This window comes from Schistocerca gregaria, chromosome 2 (assembly GCF_023897955.1).
Source record: "Schistocerca gregaria isolate iqSchGreg1 chromosome 2, iqSchGreg1.2, whole genome shotgun sequence".
NCBI lineage: Eukaryota > Metazoa > Arthropoda > Insecta > Orthoptera > Acrididae > Schistocerca > Schistocerca gregaria.
Genome location: NC_064921.1, coordinates 346,945,380 through 346,969,836, shown reverse-complemented (window position 1 = coordinate 346,969,836; position 24,457 = coordinate 346,945,380). Strand labels below are relative to the sequence as shown.

At 41.6% G+C, this 24,457-nt stretch overlaps 1 protein-coding gene and 1 non-coding gene across 2 annotated transcripts in view; one reads left to right on the top strand and one right to left on the bottom strand.

The window, feature by feature from the left end:
* LOC126335775 (retinal guanylyl cyclase 2) overlaps positions 1 to 24,457 on the top strand; it is a gene marked incomplete at its 5' end in the record, with an annotated part of 576,657 nt that overhangs the window by 353,461 nt on the left and 198,739 nt on the right. The gene's annotated exons all lie outside the window — the stretch shown is intronic.
* Positions 3,325 to 3,395, bottom strand: Trnag-gcc (transfer RNA glycine (anticodon GCC)). The gene has a single exon. It is a non-coding gene; the product is annotated as a tRNA-Gly (tRNA).

The following is a 24,457-nucleotide window of genomic DNA, read 5'->3' as shown; positions in this document are numbered from 1 at the left end:
ATTTAGCTTCGTAATTGAAAAAAAGGTGTTTCACACAAGTACGTCAATGGAAATATTGGAGCACTCATTGTGGAGTCTTGGAAACTGCCAGAGGAAAGCAATGTAGGCGTCCTGCACAGTTTTAAAGTAAAAACAACTGACATTACAGCTGGTATTATGTTACAGGTCAGTCAGTTATATCTGGACGTGTACAGGGGCCCTTTCAACTGAAACAGCAAATGGTCTCGCAAACAGCTCGAAAACTGACAGTGTCCTAAAAACCTTTATAAAAATAGGCTTGTAATTCATTCACGTCCTCACTGAATTTTTCAAATCTCGGGTTTGCTTTAACGTTGAGCTTAAGGAGTAGTATTGTCTTTGTCAGAATGTAACCCTTCTGCCAGGCGATTTTTTTAAAGCATCCCCATCAAATCATAAAGAAGGTACCTTTCACTCCCTTACTGTGGGCAGTGTGCAGTCAAGCCCACTTAAAATTCGGAGTCTGCAGTCCATTCCGGATGTTCTAATTTTCGTCCCCCCTTTTTCCTCCATAAATTCAACAATAGTGAGCTCTAAATTTAAAAATCGTCCCAGGCATGTCCCCTGACTTAACCAAAGTACTTTACAGTAATACAGGGTGTATCAGACAGAATCATCTGATTTAAAAAAAAATCACAACTGTTGTTTTATTTGAGATATGTACATGAACAACGCACTGTTGGAAAAAGCAAACTCTCGAGTTTTACATGGTTCCCGTTAGGTAGCAGCAGTATGCAGCCTCTTCACTTCTAGTAAAAATGGTGTCGGAACAACAGAAAACTATTTGTGTTCTACGTTTTGCGCACTGCGGGTCAGTAATAACTGTTCAGCGTGACTTTCGTACTAGGTATGATGTGCATTCTCGTACAGCACAGAGCATTAGACGAAGGCTTGAAAAATTCTGAGAAATAGGGTATTTGTGAAAAGACAAATCGCCGGGCCGTCCCCGAGTGTCTTACACAGACGCCGAACGCAACATCCATAGTTGCACAACGAGACCACAGAAATCAGTTCGCCGTGCAGCTCGACTTACCCCAATGTCCGTCTGGCTTGCGTTGCGTCGACGTTTACACATGAAACCATAAAAAATTCAGCTACTGCCAGCTCTTCGTGAAGGTGACGAAGAACAACGTGTGGAGTTCTGTAATTTCGTTCTTCGCACGATGGAGGCTGACAGTTTTGTTCCAAGCATAGTGTTTAGTGACGTGGCAACTTTCCATTTAAATGGAAAGGTGAACGCCATGACGTGAGAATATTGGAAACGGAACAGCCACATTAAGTTGTACAAAGTGAGAGGAACTCTCTAAAATTTAATGTGTTTTGTGCAGTTTCACGGGAAAAGGTGTATGGCCTACTTTCCTTTGCTGAGGACACTGTTACAGGAAGCGCATACCACGATATTCTTGAGAACTTTCTTTTCCCACGGTTTGAGGCTGATTCGAACGACTTCATTTACCAGAAGAGTGGGACACCGCCACATTGGTATCTGAAAGTGCGGGAATTTTTAAATCAAAGGATTACTGAACGATGGATCGGTCGCACAGGACCAAATGATTCAGCCTTACATTACTGGCCTCCAGAGTCACCGGACCTGACTGTATGTGATTGATTCTTGTGAGAGTTTATAAAAGACTCTGTTTATGTTTCTCCTTTACCACCAACAATGAATGAACTGAGACACCGCTTAACAGCAGCTGTGGAAGCTGTAACTCAAGACGTGCTCAAAATTTGAATACTACCTTGACATTTATCGTTCATCTCAAGGGAGACATATTGAACACCTATGAAAAGGCATGAAAAAAATTTTCCCTTTCATCAAAAAACAAAATTCATTGTATAGGTTTATTAGTTTCAGAAATGTAGACGTGCCAAATCGGATGATTCTTTTTGATACACCATGTATATGAAGTCTCCAAACTCTTCGTTTTGTTACACTAAAATCTGTTGCACCTGACACTGGGATAATGCGTGCGACTTCTGAAATTTTTCCATGTGCACCACCAGTTTCTTCATGTGCTTCATGCCTACAAATTTGGCATAAAGTGTTTATTGATGTACAGAACAATGAATATCCCTTCTGTTGATCGTTGTCATTTCTTGCTCTTTCATTGTCAACTAAGTCTTTAAATTCTTTCTGTATGGTACTCTAAATGTTGTTTCATAGGAAATATGCCGTACCCGTCGCTTATGCTAATTGAGAATTCTCTTCCCTCTCTTCTGTCATTCTACATTTTAAATGATTGTGTCGATAGATCGGTAGACTGCTCTCTTCTTGCAACCACGGGACCTGTGAACGTCCTTCATATGACGAACAAACAGCGAAGAGGAAACAGCACTGACATCACGATTCTGCCGAACTCGGATATTTGTGCCGAGCGAAGAATGCCACTCCGCAATGCTAAATCAAATGTTGCGCTCTTCCTGATACTTCCGTGAAAGGACTGAGCAAAGCCAAATAACAGAATGGGCCTTGGTCTACGGTGCAGGTGAAGTTTGGCACGAAAAAATAAAATATTTTACCGCACTACTCGCTTATTCATTTTCCCACTATACATTTCAGTGGTCCACAACACTAGCTGCAGGTGGAGAACTGTGCACTTAGATTCCCAGTAGTAATGAAGAGCATAAACACCTCTTTCTAGTACCAGCCCAACTGCAAAGCAGGTTATGTTTCGTCTTTTGCTGATGACAAAATTGGTTTTTCGGAAACGGCACTGTTAAAAACATGAAATTGTAAGAATAAAATGTACTTTCAAGGAAAACAGAATCGAAAAGTGCTGCATTCTGCTACTTGTTGCGCGTTCTCTTCACTGCACATTACATTTACTTTGTCAGTTCACCCAAAGATGTTATGCGTGTTATTGATGTGCTATGTTTACATTGAATACAAAGAGAATTGAAAGCTGAGGCTCGCCTATTTAGTTTACTGTGCGACATAATTCAGCTCTATATTGTCTTATCTTGTATTATCAAAATTTGGATGGGCGCCTGTGCTCTACACCAACACCAAGAATGTAATAATACGATTCATTTGTATTTATCAACAGTCGCAGCCCTCATGATGCCGTCCTTTAGGCTAGAAATAATCAACGCGTTCTGTGTGTACAAGCGGAGCTTCACTCCAAGCTCGCCAGTCGAAGCAGTAGCGGAGGGTGGCAGACAGATGGCGTGGGTGTGCCAGGTCGCTCGCTGCCACCGCTTTCCAACTGTAGGTAAGGTTAATCGGAAAAACTGGGTGTTGTATTACAGTATTTCTATTTATTGTCCCACCGAACTATTAACAAATACCCATTATATAAAAATTGATGCATCGGCCGGGAATCGAACCCGGGCCGCCCGCGTGGCAGGCGAGCATTCTACCACTGAACCACCGATGCTACATGTACGAATGGTATTCTTTCCGTAATTGATGTCCCGTGTAAGTTCCCATTTGGATCAGACCCCATCCTACAACTATCGATTTTTCGGGGTAAAATAAAAATGAATAATGGGAAAAAGCTTTATTATCAATTAAACACATATCATATTTGTTATAACAACAAGAACATAAAGTACTTTGGAAAAAATAGGAACTTGATTACAAAAAATACCTTAATAGAAATATTCTCTACAAAATTGTTGAAAACATAGTAAAAATCAATAGATTCATTCATCAACTAGGAACTTGAGTGCCTTAGAAATTCTAAAGGTAGGAACTAAATGAGAAACATCTCTTACTAATTGAAGAAAATAATTATAGTGTCAGCAGTTTCGAAATATAAAGTTCTCAATAATAAATGTCTTTGTATACATAAGGTAATAGGAACACCTAATAAATGTATAATGTTATCCTGGAAACGATCACATACAGCCCTGAAAATACATATTTGGCGCAGTTTATCACATCTCAGTTTCTTTACAGCCAGGGCATATAATAACTTTATGCTCCCCACATATAGAACGATTTCACTTACTACAAAAAGCATTCCCCTTCCTATCTTTTGATCTGTCACAACAATCACACCTTCTTTTCTTTAGTGGCTGTGCTTGGGTAGGCTTGTCGAATTCGATTGGTTCTTTTTCTAAACGTTTTCCAATAGACGAACGGAGCTCACGAGGAAGATGTGTGTTATTCAACCTCGTTTCCATAAGAGGTTTTGTCAAAGAGAGCGCAAGATTTTTGAGAAACGATATTCTCGCGTCATTTGAAAAGCTGTCCATTTTGCTATTGCTTTTGTAAATGATAAAACTATTTATTGCAGCGATGTCTAAAATAGCATAAAAGTACCGCATGGGCCATCTTCTCGATTTTCTTTTTGTGGTCCTGCATATCTAATACATCGACCCCTCCTTTAGTTAGATTGTAGAACTCCACAATTTCAGGCTTATTTGATTTTTCATTTACCTCTCCAGAGAAGTGCATGGACGATATCAGTAAAACATTTTTCTTTTTCTTTGGGGCAAATGACACCAAAGTTTTGTCGTCCTGATACATAACCGTTGAAGAGCTTTCCGGAGCGGAAAACAGCATTGATGGTGGTATTTGCTGTTTGTTCCTCCTCACTGTACCTACAAATGTGAGTTTCTTTTGGAGGAGGGCGTCATTCACCTTCAGTGAGGAGAACCAATTGTCCGCTGTAATGTTTCTATTAGAAACCCTGATAGATTCCGTCAGGCGCAAAACATACTGGGCAGGTAAAGGCAAGTCTCCTCTTTATTCTGTTGTCCTTGCCAGCGTATGGATTGCCACACAAAAAATACACTCCTGGAAATGGAAAAAAGAACACATTGACACCGGTGTGTCAGACCCACCATACTTGCTCCGGACACTGCGAGAGGGCTGTACAAGCAATGATCACACGCACGGCACGGCGGACACACCAGGAACCGCGGTGTTGGCCGTCGAATGGCGCTAGCTGCGCAGCATTTGTGCACCGCCGCCGTCAGTGTCAGCCAGTTTCCCGTGGCATACGGAGCTCCATCGCAGTCTTTAACACTGGTAGCATGCCGCGACAGCGTGGACGTCAACCGTATGTGCAGTTGACGGACTTTGAGCGAGGGTGTATAGTGGGCATGCGGGAGGCCGGGAGGACGTACCGCCGAATTGCTCAACACGTGGGGCGTGAGGTCTCCACAGTACATCGATGTTGTCGCCAGTGGTCGGTGGAAGATGCACGTGCCCGTCGACCTGGGACCGGACCGCAGAGACGCACGGATGCACGCCAAGACCGTAGGATCCTACGCAGTGCCGTAGGGGACCGCACCGCCACTTCCCAGCAAATTAGGGACACTGTTGCTCCTGGGGTATCGGCGAGGACCATTCGCAACCGTCTCCACGAAGCTGGGCTACGGTCCCGCACACCGTTAGGCCGTCTTACGCTCACGCCCCAACATCGTGCAGCCCGCCTCCAGTGGTGTCGCGACAGGCGTGAATGGAGGGACGAATGGAGACGTGTCGTCTTCAGCGATGAGAGTCGCTTCTGCCTTGGTGCCAATGATGGTCGTATGCGTGTTTGGCGCCGTGCAGGTGAACGCCACAATCAGGACTGCATACGACCGAGGCACACAGGGCCAACACCCGGCATCATGGTGTGGGGAGCGATCTCCTACACTGGCCGTACACCTCTGGTGATCGTCGAGGGGACACTGAATAGTGCACGGTACATCCAAACCGTCATCGAACCCATCGTTCTACCATTCCTAGACCGGCAAGGGAACTTGCTGTTCCAACAGGACATTGCACGTCCGCATGTATCCCGTGCCACCCAACGTGCTCTAGAAGGTGTAAGTCAACTACCCTGGCCAGCAAGATCTCCGGATCTGTCCCCCATTGAGCATGTTTGGGACTGGATGAAGCGTCGTCTCACGCGGTCTGCACGTCCAGCACGAACGCTGGTCCAACTGAGGCGCCAGGTGGAAATGGCATGGCAAGCCGTTCCACAGGACTACATCCAGCATCTCTACGATCGTCTCCATGGGAGAATAGCAGCCTGCATTGCTGCGAAAGGTGGATATACACTGTACTAGTGCCGACATTGTGCATGCTCTGTTGCCTGTGTCTATGTGCCTGTGGCTCTGTCAGTGTGATCATGTGATGTATCTGATCCCAGGAATGTGTCAATAAAGTTTCCCCTTCCTGGGACAATGAATTCACGGCGTTCTTATTTCAATTTCCAGGAGTGTAGAATGTCCTTGCGTCGCATAGTGACATTATTTTAAACCCATATTTGTAGGGTTTCGATGGGATATACGTTTTGATTGGACAGGCACCCCGAAAACTCAGTAGTCTCATCTACTGTGACATATTCAGATGGAATATAATTTTTTTCACTGTTAGATTCAAACATGTCCCACACTTCTCTGAAAGCCGCAAATTTGTTGTTGATTTTTCTCTAGTGGCTTTATCATCGAAGGGGAGGTTTTCTAGAAGAAATGCAAACCTTTTCTTGCACATAGTGCAACAGAATACCGGAAGTCCATAGGTTGCTGAGAACATCTCATCTACACTGGGCATAGAATTTTTTAGGACACCACTCATGAAGAGAAAGCCCATCAACCCTTTTATTTCAACGCTCTCTGTTAGTGAATGAAACCACTGGACCGTATTGTATTTTTGCCTAGATTTCTCGTTTTCAAGATTTGTGTACAAAACAATTTTTTCTACAATTTTCGAATCTATAAATAATAAAAATATTTCCAATTCACTAGTGATCCCCCTTACTTCCCCACGTGGAGCAGGGAGATGAGTAATAATATTTGACGCTGGTCTCCTAGAGAATTTTGAATGGATGGGTTTGTTGGCCCATATTGTCTCTAAGTCTTTACCCAGCTCAAAATTTCTCTCGTCATCTATATCTGACTGAGAATTATCAAACTCGACTGCTCCTACCGCACAATGAAATACACCATCCTCGTCATCAGTATTAGATAATACATCATTCTCGGTTTCTGAACAGTTTTCTGCATCGATATTGTCGCCATCCTCTGACTCAGCCTCCTGTAGGAGAAACTCATTGTATATCTCCTCAGGAGTTCTAAGAAGTTGATGCGCCATTTTAGTGAGATACTAGAAGAGAAAACAAAACTTAGGTGTAATATAAACATCAATATGGGGTTGAATCCTCCCCACACAAAAAAAATAAGTGTGACGTAAACAATAATGTGGGGTCGGATCCAACCCGAGTGCGGGTAATGTAAGTTTTGGATATAGAGGGTAGCTGTAGGTCACTCACCAGACTGACGTGGCTTCCTCGGCGTTCTCGGGACGACTGGCTGCTAGGGTAGCTGGAACCACAGCGCTCTCAGAAAAGGGAGTGGGGAGTTATCAACAAAACAGACTCGGTTGGGTCGGATCCAACACCAACCTTACCGTTAGAGGGTTAACAAGAGTTCTGAAATATGTAGTTTCAGCGTTTTATCCATGTATAGTACATCAGTTGAAGGACCTGTCGTTATAACTGTCACATCATGCACTTCAAGGGAGATGCAAAACACCTCGCACGAAGTTGGAAGTGCCCACCTTCACCCCAGGCTCTGGTGCTGGGTTCGGTTGTGGCGAAGAGTCAAACTGGCGTCATCCCCACTTTTAAAGACCCATAGATACATAACATTTAATAATAAATGAAATAAAATACCGGCATATAAAATGTTGTATGATTTGCTTCCATCGGTACCACTAAAGTACTAGAAATTGCAGATCAGAAAAATACGTCAGTTGCAAAGCATTTGTATAGAAATTCGAGAAGTGCCGGTGTGCCGCAATCAGTTAAGAACTAGAATAGCAACAATCTGTGACAGCTTCTCCAACTTCATTTATATTTTATACTACGTGAAGATCTCGTTAAGTACTAGACCGATGCATTCAATTTTTTACGCGATACCCTAAATAACGTACAGATAGACATATGCGATATTGTCTTATATATTAAGGCAACCATTGTTGGTAAAAATCTCGAAATGTTAACCAGTTCACCTAAAATTTATACAGAACTCTCTAATAAACATTAGGACGGACATAGACCATTATAAACAGGCGAAACGTTTTTAGCGAAAATCTCGAAAAGTTCTTGGACGATTTAGTTCATATTTTTACATAGTACACTGATCAACAGTTGGACAGAAATAGAATATATATATATTTTTAATGCTTGTAAATATATGGATACGGCGGTATAATGTCAAAGCGTTGTTTAACGTTGTTACTAAAAATACTTAAGAGTCTGATACGTTACTCTAATAAACGTTCAGACAGGAATAGGCTACACAGTTTTTTAAAAAAAAATGCTGCTGCAAAATTTTCAAACAGTTCTTGCCAGATTTACTTTAAATTTCTACATGATAACTTCACTACGTTCTCGGCTGGACATACGCTACATTTTAAATATATAATGTTCATAAACATGTAATGTAATATATGATGAGGAAACTTTTTTAGTGCAAATCCCGGAAAGTACTTTACCGTTTCACTTCGAGTTATCACACAATGCGCTAATAAAATTTTAACGGTATGACTTATATGCTTTTAAATATAAATAATACCTATGAATATATGTAGGATTTAATAGGTAAACGTTGTTATCATAAATCTCAAAATGTACTTGATCGATTTACTTCAAAGTTTTTTAAATGTACAGGTTCTCTGTTAAGGACAAGTACGTGAACGAAATTCTGATTGATGCTGTGATGTGCAATTGTGCAGTTTAGTTCTTTTCTCGCAGTCAGTTCTAACTACGACACCAGGGCATTTAAACCAATACGCATATTGTTTCTTAAACAAAATGTGTGTACACAACAATATGGTGTTCATTGTACTCCTAATGGTCTGTTTTAACAAAGAACAGGAAACTTATAGTTATGGGTTCCTCGCTATAATTGGAATACTAGAATGGAATCTGAATCTCCCAAAATGTTGTAATGCTACACGGCTTAAAACCACTCAACATACTATCACTAACGCTACTATCCTCATGGATGCAGCAGCTCATAACCCACATATCAATGCTTCAAGCCGATTTCCTCATTCACTATAAGCGGCTTCAGTTCCCAATCAATGGAGCGAGTGGGCCCCGTGGTTAGCACAATGTACTCGGATTCAGGAGGACGACGATTCAATCCCGAGTCTGGTCTTCTCTGATAAGAAAGCTGACTATCCACGTTGAGTGTACACACTTGTTACAAAACACTCTTCCCCTGCATTACTCCTCTCCACTGCGCCACTTGATTGATCTGCACACATTTAAAATCAACCAAGTTAAAATGTGTGCACCATACTCACTTGGCTGAAGACCTTGCTGTCGTGCGCCCAAAACCCTATACTCACTTTTCGTTACTCACTTGATTGCTACGCTCCTTGCTTCTGGAGTGGCAAAAATTGGAAGCCGTCAAACTGTTAGGAAGCCGTCAAACTGTTAATTCTTTATGTTCGACCACAGCCACTAACACTAATAGCAATAATAAAACAGACTTTAAGGCTGGAGTTGGTTGGTGCTACAGATTTATGAGACGTTATGGACTTAGCGCGCGAACCAAAATCAAAATATCTCAGAAAATACCACGAGAGTATGAAGAGACTTATCTTTCCATCATTTTATTATTCAACGTCGAAAGAAAAGCAGAGTGGAATTAAGCCATAGCGAATATAGACGAAATTCCTTTGACACTTGTGCCGAGTGACGGAACAGTTGCCACACTATGTGCTAAAACTGTAACTATAAAAACGAGTGGAAATGAAAAAATGCGCTATACTGTTGTCCTTTCAAGTTCTGCTGACGGTACTAAACTTTATCCAGAGATCATTTCCAAGTGAAAAACAATGTCAAAATCCTTTGAAATACCGCCTGTTGTTGTTCACGTACATGACACGGGTTGGATGGACGAAGCTTATATGAAGTTACGGGGAAAGAAGGAAAGGTGCTTTATTGAAGAAGAGTTCTCTTCTTGAGCTAGATCAGTTTAGCAACTATTAGAAAAATTCTGTGAAAGAGAAATTGAGACAGGGAAATACAGAGCTTGCTATAATTCCGGGAAGACTTACTTCACAATTTCAACATCCTGATGTCTCGATGTATAAACCATTTAAAAGGGTATGAGAAAAGGGAATAGAACAAATGGTTAACGGATGAAACACAACATGAATTCACGCCGAAGGAAGCTTTAAAACGACGTACAATCAAACAAGTGTGTCATTGGATAAAACAATCGTGGTCTAGCGTGACAGAACATTTCAAGAAGTGCGGCATAAGTAACGCTCTTCATGGCAGTGAAGACCATCTTATATACGACGAGGCAACGACCACGACGAAGAAGAAGAAGATGAAAGTTCAGATGAAGATTTTCAAGGATTTTAAAGGTCATTTCTGTTTTATAAACTAAGAATATTTTAGTCTGGCTTTCCATTATAATAATAAAAATGATAACAAAGTAGTTTTAAAAAAATTGGTTAAAGATTAAGGCGCATCTTACAGTCCGTAAAATACAACAAAACGAACCAGAGTTAACTATAAAGAAGCTGATTTGGTAACAAAGCAACTATCGTTTTGTGCATGACACTACCACCCACGTTCTTCCTCTACAGTCGCAACAAACCGGCTAAACAATGCTATAAAACGCAATCATAACTGACACCATGACAGGTTCTTTTTTTTAGGCGGTTGGCTGAATTTAAATTTAATGGTTGTCATCGTCGATTGTTGCTACTAATATTTTCAGAATGTCAGAAATATTGTACAGCTACTGTGCTAAAAAGGACAGTCCCAGATGAAGCGTAGATCCACCTTAATGAGGATCAAACAAACGAAAATCTACCGTACTTACAGAAACTCCTGCATTCGTTGAAATAAATTACAATCAGAAGATGATGAAAACGTGTGCCACAGATCTAATGCATTTGAAAAAAGAAACTCATATCGCAACCGTAAGCTGCTTTCAGTGAATAATGCTTTACTGACAACTAATGTCGATAGAAAGCACAGTTTTTAATTCGACCTAAAAATTCATCATAATAAAATTTATCTTCCTTGTTCAATTTTAACCCTTGGTGGTAAAGAGAAGTAGACTTAATTATTTTGTAGGAGTTTTTTTTTTTTTTAGGCTGAGATTTTCAGTGGACAGCTGATATGAACTAACAAGGGGAGGGCCTCAGACATGGCCAACCGATTCGGCTCAAATTTGGCAGGTCGCTTGTGTACAACCTAAAACGAAGGAATCTTAGATATTTTGGGTCAATACCCCCGCGTTTTTGAGAAAATCACCCCTAAAGGTTATGACAAGCAATCGACCCAAAATTGAAGGGATCGATAGATAATTGTAAATAGAGCATTTTTCATCATCAGGTATGACGCCCGCAAACGCAAACTTTTCGGTTGGCCGTGTCTGAGGCGTTTCCGTTGTAAGTCACCATCCACATCCCAGACCCCGCATTCCCTCGCTTCAAATCCCCTGTGGTGCCCAGTTTAATGCGTGGAACTTCAGATGGCAAAATCGCTAAGACTTCGAAAACAACGTTTAACCAGATTTTGGAAGTTTGAGACGCATTTGATTTGTCCGAAATCCGATTTTTTTCCATTCCTCATATCATGAACACCAGGGACCCTAAAATCTTTTGTAGTTCCTGCCGCCAGACGCGTATTTTCCAGCTCCTGCAACTGGGGAAAGCCATTTTCATGTAACTTTATTCCGTAAAGAGACGTGATGCGAAACACTGACCTGAAGATGGCTTAATGGTTCTCAACCAAAATTTTGTGGTAGGTAGTCGAGGTGATCCGGCTGCAATCGCGAAATTTCAAGGAATATTCCGTAAAGAACTACTGCGACAAATCATTGCTTTTGATTTTATATAAGAAAAGTTAGCTTTACTGTAGCATTTTTATAATTATCTTGCATTTCTCTGACATACATGTTTACCTGTTTTTACGGTTCCGTGCCACAGTCGGTAACAACCGAACCCTTAGAGTATCGCTTTGTTGTCTGTTTGTCTGTCTGTCAGTCCAGCTGTTAAAAACCCCTTTTCTCAGGGACGGGTGGACGTATGAAAGTTCAAATGTGGTATTTGAGACGTGGTATTTACTGGTATTAAGGAAAACGTGGGAGGACCCACCAATGTAACTTTCTTTTCACACAACCTGTTTATTTAACCATATATGATCACAAATTTGTTTTGTTTACAAATTAACAAATTTGTGAAATGAATAAGCTTTTAGAAGAGAAATCAAAACAAGAACAACGTCACAATAATTACAACGGCCCGGACCTGCAGCCCGCCCGTTATCGGGTGAAACGGCGGTGTTTACTACCGCGCTGGACACAGTTTCTTTTATTAAACGCCCTTGTGCAACACATGAAAACATATAAATAATATTGATGACAAGAGTGTTTCAATTACTCAAACAAATGACGTAATTTTTTTTAACTGTATGTCGAAAGGTTCGAGGTTAAGATGCACAACCATGCTTAAAGGTTAAACAAATTAGGAAACAATTATGACAATGATAAGGCTTGCCACAAACCGAGGAACCTTTTCATTTCAATCAGCAACCAAAGTGCGACTGGATCCCAACGCGTCCCTTTCCACTATCTTATTCTTACTGAAGCTCTGGTGACAGTTGGCTGTTAACATGACAAAAGTTAAATTGCCTCTCAGTTATGAAGGCCGCTCTGAAGGAAGGTTTTAAAACATTACGTATGAGCACTTATAACAAGAGAACTTCTTGTTAATGGCTCTAAGCACTATGGGACTTAACATCTGAGGTCATCAGCCCCCTAGACTTAGAACTACTTAAAACTAACTAACCTAAGGACATCACACACATCCATGTCCGAGGCAGGACTCGTACCTGCGACCGTAGCAGCAGCGCGGTTCCGGACTGAAGCGCCTAGAACCGCTCGGACACAGCGGCTGGCCACCAGATCCAGTTAAAATTACATCAATAATGACCCGGTCTTTCAAAGACAGGAACGCACAGCTTAGTACAACAGGTAGTTCCAATTATCTCAAATAAAATTACAATCAAGGAACTCAACCTGTTAACATCTAAATCTTATTTAACGGCAACCTGTGCCTTGCTACTACTGTTCCGACTGTATTTCCGACCCGGAGCTTATTCATTAAAACATTAATGATAGGGTATAGACTACAAAGGAAGAGCAATATAATACCAGAACAAGCAGCTCCTTGGCTCCACGGTACATCGCGTCGGTTACTGAGTGGTGCCGGTGACAGTCAGGTACAAGGGAGCAGCCACCGGTGAAGGACTCCTGTATCCTTACCTCTGCGCAGGCCCTCCTTGCGTACCTCGTGGCTTCGGCCGGTCGGACCTCGTGACCGCCTCTTGTCGAGACACTACTGCCAATCCCCAAACTTGGTGCTTCCTCTCCTCGGCCAGCGAACTGCTATATATATAGCGACAAGCAAAGAGCTTCTGAGGACACAACCCACAGATACCAACTCTTCCTCATAGATATTGGCAACGGGGCCGCAAGAGGGATAGTCGATACTACCCTTGAGCCAGTGGCGCCAGACAGAACAGTCTACTAACTTAATGGCGACAAGACTCGGTATTCTCAGGTCTATGGACTCCTGTTGATGTAAAAAATAACTGGAACTTCCCAGGCAATACAATCTGAAGACGTGAACATTTATGTCACATGTTTTAAAACTCCCAAACTCACTAATGAAAATTTACAGGGTACTTACTCTCGGCCAACAATCATGAAATTTGGCATGAAGCAAGGTTTCATGGTACAACCAAAAGGCAAAAAGTCGAAAACTGTAAATTTGTAGATACATTTAAAAAATTTGTCGTTTGTTATCAGATTATGAATCTGTCCGTCCGACCGTCCGCCTGTTAAAACCCCTTGTTTTTCAGGTACGGGTGTACATCAACATCTACATCTACATGACTACTCTGCAATTCACATTTAAGTGCTTGGCAGAGGGTTCATCGAACCACAATCATACTGTCTCTCTACTATTCCACTCCCGAACAGCGCGCGGGAAAAACGAACACCTAAACCTTTCTGTTCGAGCTCTGATTTCTCTTATTTTATTTTGATGATCATTCCTACCTATGTAGGTTGGGCTCAACAAAATGTATTCGCATTCGGAAGAGAAAGCTGGTGACTGAAATTTCGTAAAAAGGTCTCGCCGCGACGAAAAACGTCTTTGCTGTAATGACTTCCATCCCAACTCGCGTATCATATCTGCCACACTCTCTCCACTATTACGTGATAATACAAAACGAGCTGCCCTTTTTTGCACCCTTTCGATGTCCTCCGTCAATCCCGCACCGCGCAGCAATATTCTAACAGAGGACGAACGAGTGTAGTGTAAGCTGTCTCTTTAGTGGACTTGTTGCATCTTCTAAGTGTCCTGCCAATGAAACGCAACCTTTGGCTCGCCTTCCCCACAATATTATCTATATGGTCCTTCCAACTGAAGTTGTTCGTAATTTTAACACCCAGGTACTTAGTTGAATTGACAGCCTTGAGAATTGTACTATTTATCGAGTAATCGAATTCCAACGGATTTCTGTTGGAACTCATGTGGATCACCTCACACTTTTCGTTATGTAGCGTCAACTGCCACCTGCCACACCATACAGTAATCTTTTCTAAATCGCTTTGCAACTGCTACTGGTCTTCGGATGACCTTACTAGATGGTAAATTACAGCATCATCTGCGAACAACCTAAGAGAACTGCTCAGATTGTCACCCAGGTCATTTATATAGAACAGGAACAGCAGAGGTCCCAGGACGCTTCCCTGGGGAACACCTGATATCACTTCAGTTTTGCTCGATGATTTGCCGTCTATTACTACGAACTTCCCGACAGGAAATCACGAATCCAGTCGCACAACTGAGACGATACCCCATAGGTGGGCAGCTTGATTAGAAGTCGCTTGTGAGGAACGGTGTCAAAAGCTTTCCGGAAATCTAGAAATACGGAATCAACTTGAGATCCCCTGTCGATAGCGGCCATTACTTCGTGCGGATAAAGAGCTAGCTGCGTTGCACAAGAGCGATGTTTTCTGAAGCCATGCTGATTACGTGTCAATAGATCGTTCCCTTCGAGGTGATTCATAATGTTTGAGTACAGTATATGCTCCAAAACCCTACTGCAAACCGACGTCAATGACATAGGTCTGTAGTTAGATGGATTACTCCTACTACCCTTCTTAAACACTGGTGCGACCTGCGCAATTTTCCAATCTGTAGGTACACATCTATCGGTGAGCGAGCGGTTGTATATGAGTGCTAAGTAGGGAGCTATTGTATCAGCGTAATCTGGAAGGAACCTAATCGGTATACAATCTGGACCTGAAGACTTGCCTGTATCAAGCGATTTGAATTGCTTCGCAACCCCTAAGGTATCTACTTCTAAGAGACTCATGCTAGCAGATGTTCGTGTTTCAAATTCTGGAATATTCCATTCGTCTTCCCTGGTGAAGCAATTTCGGAAAACTGCGTTCAATAACTCCGCTTTAGCGGCACAGTCGTCGATAACAGTACCATCGGCACTACGCAGCGAAGGTATTGACTGCGTCTTGCCGCTTGTGTTCTTTACATACGACCAGAATTTCTTCGGATTTTCTACCAAATTTCGAGACAATGTTTCGTTGTGGAACCTATTAAAGGCATCTCGCATCGAAGTACGTGCCAAATTTCGCGCGTCTGTAAATTTTAGCCGGCCGCGGTGGTCTCGCGGTTCTAGGCGCGCAGTCCGGAACCGTGCGACTGCTACGGTCGCAGGTTCGAATCCTGCCTCGGGCATGGATGTGTGTGATGTCCTTAGGTTAGTTAGGTTTAAGTAGTTCTAAGTTCTAGGGGACTGATAACCACAGCAGTTGAGTCCCATAGTGCTCAGAGCCATTTGAACCATTTCTTTGTAAATTTTAGCCAATCTTCGGGATTTCGCGTTCTTCTGAACTTCGCATGCTTTTTCCGTTGCCTCTGCAACAGCATTCGGACCTTTTATGTGTACCACGGGGGATCCGTTCCATCTCTTGCCAATTTATGAGGTATGAATCTCTCAATTGCTGTTGCTACTATTTCTTTGAATTAGAGCCACATCTCGTCTACATTTGCATAGTCAGTTCGGAAGGAATGGAGATTGTCTTTTAGGAAGGCTTCTAATGACACTTTATCCGCTTTTTTTAATAAAATTAAATAAAATTATTTTTTAAATAAAATTAAATAAAATTTGTGTCACTTACTAAGGTCGATAGTCCCTTTAGCTTCTAAGTCAGTGCTGCAAAAGGGACGGCCATTTATGTCACAAATTTGATACTGGCAAACTCACTCATCTAAACCTCTACGGTACTTCCCGTTGATCTACAACGATGAAATTTGGCAGGAAGTAAGGTTTCACAGTACAAGTAACGGAAAAAATCCGAAAATTGTTGATCTATTTCTTTCGTCATTTATTGTCCGACGTCTAAATGAAACAATATCTGCAGTCAGTGCTGCTGGGGACGCAATAGTAAAAGTCAAACATCAGGCAAGGAATGACTTTATTGCAACTATAACGCTTTGCTGAACTTATTCATCAGACATCCAGGAGCGATTACTGCAAATGGATATGGCGTTATAATAGTATGTGTAATAGACATTTGAAGAGTAGTCTGCGAACGTTTGTTTCATACACAACGCGTCATATGAGAAACAGTCATTGCCTGCCTGATGTTTGGCTTTTGCCATTGCGACCCAGCCAGCGTGAATGGAGAACTGCTGATTCTTATAATAATGGTTGCCTACCACCATCATGACTTTGTCACATTTACATTATTGAAATTGGAACATTCTCTAAAGCCTTGGAATTCCTGGGATCGATATCTTGCCAGTATCAATGTCGATAATAGGCAAAAATAGCCGAGATGCTCGATTCCCAGAATGGATACACATAGTTAAATTTGTACATAAACCTCACTGCCCGGGTCCTATTCGCACATGTCAGTTTTTTTGCATGGACGTGAATCTTAAAACCGACCGAGGTGGATCAGTGGTTAGCACACTGGACTCGCATTCGGGAGGACGACGGTTCAATCCCGTCTCCAGCCATCCTGACTTAGGTTTTCCGTGATTTCCCTAAATCGTTTCAGGCAAATGCCGGGATGGTTCCTTTGAAAGGGCACAGCCGATTTCCTTCCCAATCCTTCCCTAACCCGAGCTTGCGCTCCGTCTCTAATGACCTCGTTGTCGACGGGACGTTAAACACTAACCACCACTACCACCACTGAATCTTAAACTTCCTTTTTTTTTAAGTAATGTTGTTCACAGCGATAGTGATAAATTGCATTTAATATCTTAGTCATTTCAATTATTCTCATTTTTTTAATATTATCTGTTCATTAAATTGTAAATTAACAATAAACCTTAAATGTTGTGTTACATTCTTTTGATTTGAAAATTTCTCTATAACGCTATTTTTGCGTGTTAGCTCGCATCACAGGTGTAGCGTAGAAGTCTATAGATATTGGATATGGCCGTGCTTCTTATTGGAATACACAGGTAAAAGCGCCATGATAGCGTAACGGGAGGACGGCATTTGTGCGTCTGAGGAATGCCCGAAGAGCTACAGTAGAACATGTAGTTACAGCAGCTGGCTCAAAAGTAGTCTTTATTGCTCAGGCTGCAAACGTGATTTAGGACTCGAGCGATGCTGGACATAAAGTGACTGAGGATGAATAACGTCGTCGTAATTCCTTCACAATTAGCATTCATCTGTTGAGAAATCTGAATTTGACTTTTGTTGTTTCATTACGGTAAAACGATATTACCTCGTAAATCGAAAATCAGATGGCATTTGAAGAACCTTCCACCTATTTCGCTCCGATTGAAGACCCCCTTGCCTGTTGCCGTGCACCATCTCTTTGATTGGGAGGGGACGCGACACTTGAGGATATTGGCTGGGACGGGAAATCTATCATCCGGCGTCAACATGTTAATTGCAGATACGTCTTTCACAATCGTGTTACGCTCATAAATGTCGCAGCCAGGCAGTCGCGCGTTTAATTTCGGATGACATATGAAAACGTTACTCTGTTCAATTAAACCTCCCAACCAAAGGACAAATGTTACGAGAATATTCCTAAATTACATACTATCAACGGTAGCGCTAAACACCATGGAAATTACTACCAAGCAAAAGAGACGACCTTTCGTTTTACTTAAAAGAAAGTATAGAAAGAGAAGAAAGAAGGATGGTTGGAGCTGAACGTTTCATCAACAGCGGAGTCTTCACATGCGCTCGGCATTTCCTGAATGCTCCAGGAAGAAGCGGATAATCGGTAACGGGCATGTTCAAGGCACCATCCCGACATTCCCCCAAAGTGATTTACGATACATTGAAACACACCTCGTTAAGTAAAAAGAATCCAATATGAAAAACTTCCGTTGCCAATTGTTTGACGGCCATATGCCGAATTTTTCTTTGCGCTACACTTTTATCAGCAAACAGGTGGCTACACATGTTTTTCAACTGGTTTTATTTTCCTTTCAGATAATTTTATTGAAGATAATTTTGGTAACTTTAATGTCGTAGTAGCTAAAAAAACCACCGCTATCGACCTTGCAGTATATACTGTTCTTGCCAGTTTGAGTTGTACCATTTTTCGTCAACAGGATTCGATATCAAGAATCATATGTCAAACACTAGGTTATACATGTATGGAACGAACGTTAAGAAAACCATCACAGCTGTTATTATGATACCCAATGGGACACCTCTGGGATGCGTTAAGAACGTCGTCTTCGCTCCAAACCTCATCATCCAACATCACTATCTTTTCCAGTTATGACTCTAGGCGGAGAATGGGATGCTATTTCTCCATAGATACTCAGACACCTCATTGGAAGTGTCCCTAGCAGAGTTAGTCATAAAGTCGGAGAGGGTGTATACACCCCACGTTAATGTCCACTACTTTTTATCAGATCCTCGTAGCGTATGTGCCATGACAGCGGAAGAATTTTTCACCATCTGTGTTTGGGCAGCGAGGGTGGTAGGGGTAGCGGCAGACGTTCCTAAGTATCACACAGCACAAAATGACGTACCTTAAATCTCGGACATCTCGTTAATGTCTCATCGAGGCGAGGTCAATATGATTTGTTTGTGGTGATCCGCTCTCCCGATAGGACCGTGTGCTCAGCGACTGCGTTGATGCGATTCCAAAGAAGCGGGAATCCAAGTTTTACGTTTTCCTTCACTCTCATCGTTTTCAGCATCACAAAAATGACACAGCATCATTTTCCCACTCATCGTTATCCCCTTCACTAATTAACTGGGCTTAAAACACCTTACTAGCAGCAGCGAATATAAGCGTTTCTATCAGGAGTTCTTTCACATAGTCATCGCGAGATTTTACCGAGTCTGCAGTTATCAGGAAAATTTTGACTAATTTACGTGGCTGGCGGATTCCACAACCTTCGGCCTATGTTGACATATAGGCATACACATTTCTTGTAATATAAAACAATTTACAACCATGTAAAAATCGTTAATGTGAAAGAAATGACCAAGATGCACGTAGTATTGTTATTAGTAGCAAAACTACCTGAATCTACAGATTAAACTAAATGTCAGTACCCAGAAATGTGGAAAAGGACGTACAGTGCCACTGACTGCAGTTATTCTCATATAGCTTTTAAGCAATAACAATAATAATGTCGCACACAAACCACATCAGGTTACCGTTCTACAACACAAACAAGACATTTTTAAACAAGTGTTAAAATGAATCGCGAATTGGCTGCAGAAGCACACAAAAGACGAATATGTCATTATTCTTCGCGCATTTGTGATACCGCACAACAAGGTGCTTTTGATTTCATCCACTTCAGAAGTGATGTTTCTCAATACTTCACCGTCTCCAGAGTGTTGTGATACATGCCATTTCTTCAAGTATAGAAATGGCTGAGACAAATGTTTAAAACCAGAGTTTCAAGGAGCCGCACGGTTAGAAAAGTTTCTTTCCAGTGTCCACAATTTGCTGGACAGTCCAAGTGGCAGCGCATGGACGTGCTTCAAAACAATTCCGATCGTCAGCTTTTCACTTCGTAGTTTCTGAGTGACTCGTTTCAGCATTCACGGGTTGTGGTTTCCATTCTGAGGAAAGCCGTAAATCTGTTACCGATGTGGTCAGATTCTCGACTGTCCGAGAGACCTATCGATTTTTATTTCTGTCAGTTTAAGTTATTTCTCGAAATATAATTTTTGGCAGTTCTGTAACACGCACACCCCACAAACGTCGCGAAAACCGTCAAAATACATATCAAGAACTAAAAAGAAACTTGCAAATAACGCATTTTATCAAGCAATCGTCTTATTAGTGAAAGAAGTTGCAAGACAATGAAAATAAAAACATCTTTCACGCCCTTATGGAATCAAATCGTTCGTGAAACTATCACTAGATAATGACTGACATTTATGTTACTGTGTTGTAATGCGCTCTAGCGAGACATTTACTTACTAGCATGCTTTTACTACAGTTGATAGAACTGCCAAAACCGAATACAAAAAAGTAACTTTAGTACTAAGAAAACATTAATATTAAATCTCGATTAATGACTCGTCAAAGCGTAATAGAGAGACACAGAGACAGGGCTCCGAGAGCGAAGCTTTAGTTGTCTGCTGAATCCCCTTCGTTTTAAGCACCAAATCGTGAAAATTATACCGAGTTTGGTATGACCCCTTGTGCCTCAGCTGAGAGGCACTTACTCGTACTTCGCACGAGCCACGTCACCAAACTCAGCTACGCGGAGCTAACCGGAATTTCAAGGTGCAGCCTTAGGCCAAGCTACTAACTTCTTCTTGTTGAAAAACGTCAAATAATATCAAGAGTTCTACTTAATCCGTCATTATAAAAATACGTGTGCATAAATCCGAAAAGCTTCCTGTTGCTTTAAATTCTATAACACATACTGGAAAATATATTTTGAGGCCACTACATGCGGCGGTGGAGCGCATTGCAAAGATCCACTCACCTTGTGGTCAATCACTTCTCAGAAGCACGCCTCCTTCAACTCACTGAGATGCAGTTCTGAGCCGGAGAAAGCTACAGAAAAACAGCAGTACACTTCGTAGCAACAAGTCGCACTAAGTTTGTTTTGTCGGTGGAAGGAACAGTTAAATGAAAGTATTTGCGTGCGTAAAATTTCACTCTGTTGCGGTAAGATTGCATACACAACCCACTACGAAGCCTTACTCTAAACTGCACGTAGTCTGAAAAGTTCATACGCACGCCTCATTTATAATCGTAGCCAGTTTATTTTAATTATGAACTACCCTTCACAGAAAGTTAAGAAACGGATTGTTTCTTTTAGAATTGCTCAATCAAATGTTGCTAGTATCAGTATCACGGAACAAATTGTTCAGGTTCGCCAGTGAGCAACACGCCACACGGTATTTAGATATTTTAAACGTCACCAAAAGTACTGAATTTCATCCTGTGCATTCTCTTCGCAAACATTTTAGTACCGAAGTCTGACCATATTAATAATTTTCAATGAAGTTCATATCAATAGGATTGATCACTATGCGATCCGAGCCCCGACTCAAATCATCTCTCTACACACAAAACCTTCCAGTCCCCAGAAGTCGCGCGAATATGGAAATTTCTGATTGGCAGAGTAACATCGCAGCCAATCGAAAAGCAGCACCCAACCCGCTCAATCTCGCGCATATATACAGAACCAATCAAAATTCGTCACTGAATTAGAACAGTAAATTCCAATAAATAAGCTTTCATAACCCACAAATATAAAATTAATTCCCTTTTAATAAAACTATTTTACCGAAATCATAATTTAATTTTCGTAGTATGATAAACTGACAAAATACTTAATACCAAATTCCCCGGCACAAACGACTAACACACGCGTCATTCTCGAACATCCCTCACGTAACCAATTACTTCACTGTATACTATAAAAACTTTGCATAAAATAGTATTTCACATTCACACCTTCATTCAGTCTCTAACTAAACACCTTAAGAGTAGTAATTAATAAACAATTAGAAAACTAAACAAACAAAACTGGAAATGAAAGTGACAGTATTTGGCTGCAGCTCAAACAGTGTCCGTCAGTTGCTGACCTCTATCATGTCGCATAGAAACTACACGCTCTCGACCCATCTGATGCCACCTGTCTTGCGCATGACTCACGCTGCACGCCTGCCCACAGACCTCTCATCTCAATAGGGACGACGCTTCTTACACCTCAAATGTTGTGTTCCAGTCTGTGAAACCCACCAAGGATATGCTTTTTTTTGTTTTACCCAGTACACCGTTATTATTTTTCATCTTAATCTCATTCACACTTTTTTTTCAGATTGGCTCTGTTTGAATAACGACACTGCATGAAATGCTGTTTAGGCTGCACACTCACAGAAAAATCCTATCTTTCATCGCCGGCGTCGTTGTGGACGTAAGCACCGAGAAATCGGATCACTGAACGCAGTTCACAAACGGCTTGGCAACAGTCTCAGCCATTTTCACACGATAGCGAAGGGACCACGACGGCAGTGTGATGAACGTGGGCTGCAAGCGCAACTGCAAACCAGACACGATATCACTCATATTCTAATCTCGAGACGCGCCTTGTAGAAGACGATTCCGAAACTTCCGTGAATGGTATTGTGTAAATGTGAAATATGGACAAAATGCCCTTATTCACCTAGGATGTAATCTTCCGTGATCAAAATATATCTTTGGCAACATTTGTATAGCTGCTGGAAACTGTGAGTGAAGTAAACTATAGGGTAGAATCGAAACATCGACGTTATTCGTCTTTAGATATCAGTGGAAATGTGCATTGCAAATTAGTACCGCGCGGTGCCACCACCAGTGATAAAGTTAACAGAAAAGTTCGATCTCGGTCACGCATCAATAAAATCCTCAGCAGTTTCTGTCCGTATTTCCTCCTCAGTGTTTGTGTATAGTCGACAGGAAACCACCACTGAAATGGTGAACAAACACCAATAGGAGACAATGCAGGAAGAACGTTGTGTATCACCACGAGTGTCCCTATACTATGGTAACTCTCAATACAGTACGAATCGAGAAATGTTGGGTGGTCTCGCTAGTGCGTCCTGTGCAGGCTCCTTCGTGACTGCATAGTTACTTCAACCTACATTGATTGGATCCTGGTTACTCTCGTAAGGCCTTCGTCTCCCTCTGTAGTTTTTACTATCTGCATTTCCTTCCAGTACCAAACTGACGGTTATGAGAAAGTGTTCTATCAACCGATCGCTCGTTTAATCAATAGTAGCGCAAATTTCTACTGTTTCCAAATTTAATTCAGTATCTACTCGTAAGATACCAGATCTACCCAACTAAACTTCAACATTCTACTGTAGTACCACTTTCAAAAGCCTCGTCTTGCCTGAATTCCAGATCGTCCACATTACACTTCCTTACAAGTAAGCACTCCATAGAAATACGCACAGAAAAAGACTTGCTAACTCTTAAATTTATATCCGATGTTAAAAAGCTGTTTTTTTCAGATATTGCTAGTCTACATTTTTATATCCTCTCTACATCGGGTATCGTCAGTTATTTTACTACCCAGGTACCTAAATTCATCTACTACTTTCCATTTTTCATTTCCTGATACAATTACCTCACCATCAGCTGACATAATTCTGCTGTGTTCTATTACTCTTGTTTTACTTTCATCGATGTTCATTTTATAGCCTTTTTTCATGACATTATACGAGTACAATACGTTCAACTGATCTTCCAAGTCATTTGCTGCCCTTGACATAATTACATCATCATCGGCAAACCTCAGATTTTTTAATTCTTCTTGACTTTTTAAATTTCTCCTTGGTGTCCTTTACTGTTTGTTCAATAAACACATTGAATTTCATTGGGGATATGTTACAACACTGTTTCATTATCTTCTCAAGTATCACTACTCTTTCATGTCCTCGACTCTTGTAGCTGTAGTCTTTCTCAAGTTGTAGATAACCTTTTCCTTCCTGTATTTAATCCCTGCTTCCTTAATATTTTCAGAGTGTATTCGACTTGAAGTTGCCAAAAGGGTTCTCCAAATGTAGGTTTGCCTTTCTTCAGTGTTTGCCAGACTCGAAGGTGACTCCGAACACTGTCGTACTGTCCGTAGATCATGCATATCTCTAAGCGAATATAGAGATGGGTGATGAGAATGGGGGGGGGGGGGGGGGCGGATAGAGCGATGAAAGTGGAAACCATCGACGATCGAAATACGTATTACAACTTAACTTCGACAGCTTCATTTCTGCCACTACGACTAAGCAACTTCACACATTGCGAGATTAGGGCTCTTGACAGAAAAGATGTCGCGCGTAAATGGTGCAGCCGGTCATACGATCTCGCCTCGGCAGAACAGATTTGACCTCTCTGGAGATTTTAAAACTACACGCACTAATCTGTAGAGTGGAAGGATCATCCTGAAAATGTATCACCTATTCCAAGAAACACGCGACGT